A 3,859-nucleotide genomic window follows, 5' to 3' on the forward strand; every position below is an offset into this window, starting at 1 on the left:
GGCAAAACCTCCAGCACAAGTTAAACAGAAGTGGTGAGAAGGAACAACCTAATCTTCTTTCTGATTTTAGGGTAAAATCATCTAGTATTTCACTATGAAGTGTGATGTTAGTTATGGTTTTATGCCTTTGTTGGGTTGAGGACATTCCTTCTATTCCTGGTTTGTTGAGTGTGTTTACAGAAAAACAGTGTTGGATTTTGTCACATGCCTTTTCTGCATCTATTGAGTTGATCATATAGTTTTTGTTCTTTATTCTATTAATATAGTACATTATCTTGATTGGTTTTCAAATGCTAAACCAACTTTGCATTCTTGAAACAAATCTTACTTGGTCATGGTTTATAATCCTTTTTATGTGTTCCTGGATTTGCTTTGCTGGTATTTTATTGAGGATTTCTATGTCTCTAGTCATAAAAGATATTGGTCTGTAGTTTTCTTTTCATGTGATGCCTTTGTCTGGTTTTGGTGTCAGGGTAATACTGACCTTATAGAATGAGTTAGGAAGTGCTCCCTTCTCTTCTATTTTTTGAAGAGTTTGTAAAGGATTGGTGCTAATTCTTCTTTAAATTCTCAGGATGAGGACTTGAAATGTGGATGTAATCCAAGTAAGTACAAAATAATGAAGAAGACTGCCATCTTTCAGGAGCTGAGAGGAATGGGGCAGTAATATTTATGTGGACATCAGGAAAAGGGAGAATTGACAAGCAAGGCTTCACTGGAGGAGAAAAAGAAGTTTTGTGCAGAAATACTGTCAAAGGCACTCTCTCCTGCTGCCCAGCGCTCTTGCATCTTGTAGAAAGGCTCCAGATTACAGGATGGCCTCATTCCTTAGAAGAAATTCTTCGACTGGGCAAATATTTCCTTACTCCTAGGCCAGTTTGAGCTTGCTCAGAAGTGTTAGCTCTGTTGGCCTCCCCTGCACTTTCTTCATCTATGGGTGTGTAACAGACTCTTTGAACATCAATAATAGTGCTTCCCAGTGCTGGTCTTGACATGCTCCAAGATGTCATCAGTTATTTCAGGGGGTATCTTGCAATACTCAGAACTAGTTTACTTTAAATTCATTTTTAAAAGAACTTCGTGCATTTCAGATGTTCTTTTGTGGCAGATGTGTCAGGGGAGGTGGAATGGGAAGGTAAGTGTCATGGAAGGAAAACAAAGTAAGAAGTTACAGTTACAAAAGACTGAGAATCTAAGATCTGGGATGTTTAGACGTGTTCACTCTGTCCTAATCACTGATTTATCCCAGTGTTTGGAAGAGATTTCGGCAAATCAAGGTAGATGCTCAACAAATGTTTGTTAAATGAGAAACTATCAAATCAATGAATCTAAGACTCTGTGTGTGTATGAGAGAACAGACAGTGTGTGGGGAGTATCTAAAGAAGTACAAAGGTAGAGATATCTTCATTCCCAAAGGAGGTGGCAAGAGTGAGCATACAGGGCAATAGACAGGTATCTGTGATAGCCTCAGGTCCTACATTTTTTAGACAGCCCTAATTTAAGATATTTTTCTCCATTACTCCCTTAAGAAAATCATTCTTATTAGAACTGCTTTTTTTGGTTTGGAAAATAGTCTCACTGTGAAAGGTCGTAGGCCTTCTGTGTATGGATCGTGGCTGTGATGGAGCAGTGGTCAGTGCGTGTGAGCTATGGCATATTAGAAATAACGCTCCACTTGGAATCCGGAGGTAGCAGTCCCAGCTTACCAAGTTGCCACATAGGTTGGATCACCATAAACATTTATCAACAGTTAAAGAAACAATCCTCCATGAAGGTGAGTCAGCCAACACAAGAAAGAAGAAAAGTAGCACCCCATGAATGTAAGAAATTAGAATTGCTGGTTAAGGACTTTAGGCTAAGTATGTTTAAAATTATTAAAGAGAGAAAATAAGCAAGAAAAATTACAAGAGCAAGATTCTATTAAAAAGAAAGAATATATATATATATAGATTTTAAAAAAACAAATGAGACTTCTAGAAATAAAGAGTATACTTATTAAAATTAAAATTTTAATGTGTCAGCTATGCTCACTTTAAAAGGAATTTAATATTACCTGGGAAAATTGAAGATGTTCATACCCTATCTCTTTAAAAAGTTATAACTGCAAAGGCAAACACTAGGACAAAAATACAAGCCTTCCTAAATACCCAAAGAAATTTGTAAATTATAATAGCAAAGAAAACACATCATGAAGAAAAAGAAACAGTAAATCACATATGGTGATTACAACATAAAATAATATATTGGAGTTGAGACCAAAAATATCAGTCTTATCAACAAATGTGAATGGGCTTAACGCACCTACTAAAAGAAAAATATCTTCAATGTGTCTCACAAAGCAAGACCCGACTATATGTGGTACATAGGAGATACATCTAAATCAAAATAATTTAGACAGGCTAAAGATAAAGGCATGGGCAAAGATGTACCAGGCAAAAGGAAATAATGAGTAAATGGGGGTTGTGATCCTGATATCAGACAAAGTAGAAGTTAGGCCAAAAAATAATTAAATGGAACAAAAAAGATACTTTATAATGCTAAAAGTCAATTTCACCAAGTAGGTACAACAGTTATGAAAATCTATGTACCAAATAATCATCTTTAAAAAGCAGAAACTACAGCTGCAAGGAGAGACAGAAACACATGGCTAGTAGACTATAACACACCACTCCCAGTGCAAAACACATCAGGTGGTGGAAGTATAAGTAAGGATATACAAAAAGTAAACAATATAGAAAAAAATAGAGTAAAGTAAAATATTACAAAAAATTCTCTTATCACAGTGCAATAAAACTAGAACTAAAAACGAAATTAAAAAAACCCCAAGTCTCTTCCAACTAAAAACTTCAAAATCTTCTATTAAATAACTCTTGGGTGAAAGGGAAAATATGGGACAAAATTATAGAATATCTAAAAAGTAAGCAAACCAAAAAATCAGGTACTGAAAACACTGCACACCAGACTATTGGATACATTTAAAGTATCCAATAGGAAGATAGTTTTTTCCTATTATCCTAGGAGATAATAGGAAAATTTCTAGCCTTAAACACTTATATCAATAAAGAAATGAATGAAAATGAATGAATTATATTGTCAACCTTAAATAATGAGATTCAGAAAAGATGATTAAGTATAAAGTTTATTCAAGTGCAAACCTTGAGGATGGCTGCTTAGGAAAGTACAGACTCCAAACAAAGAGGGTCAGCGTTTCCCAAGTGGAGAAGTTGAAGTCTCAATTATATGGGCAGCTATGGAGAAGTTCCAGAAGAATTAGAACATTTTCCATATAAGACTTGGTGCACATGCCACATCGATTTGACTGGTTACAGATTGCTACATTTCAAGGAAGATTACTTTGTTACACCCCGAGGAGAGGTAGTGACTTGATCTAATCTCTGGCACCCTTTGGTCTTAGTTATTTACAAGAAAAAGAGGGGGAAAAAAAGGCAGAAGTTGCAGCTATATTGGGCAGGTGGCATGACCCAGCTTGCAAGCTACATTCCTCTCCACTCAAGGCTCAGGATAATTTGAAGTTCCAACAGCTCTAAGTTTGATTTAAGTTTATGTGAAATTATTTAATTTCACAGTATCAACGTAAAAAGTGAGAAAAAGAACAACAAATGAGCCAAAAGAAAGGGCAAGGAAGAAAACAATAAAGGTAAATAAAAGCAGAAAAATAGTGAAGATTAAGAATAAAAAATAGTAGGTCAAATTAATAAATAAAAATTCTGGTTCTTTGAAAAAAGTAAGAAAATATATAAACCACTAGCTAAAAAAAGGGAGAAATGCAATTATACAAAACAAGACAAAAATCAGATAATGTGGAATATGAAAAGGAATGAATGAACTAAATTGTTTT

The sequence above is a fragment of the Propithecus coquereli genome, unplaced genomic scaffold (assembly GCF_000956105.1).
Source record: "Propithecus coquereli isolate 6110/MARCELLA unplaced genomic scaffold, Pcoq_1.0 Scaffold188, whole genome shotgun sequence".
Classification (NCBI taxonomy): domain Eukaryota; kingdom Metazoa; phylum Chordata; class Mammalia; order Primates; family Indriidae; genus Propithecus; species Propithecus coquereli.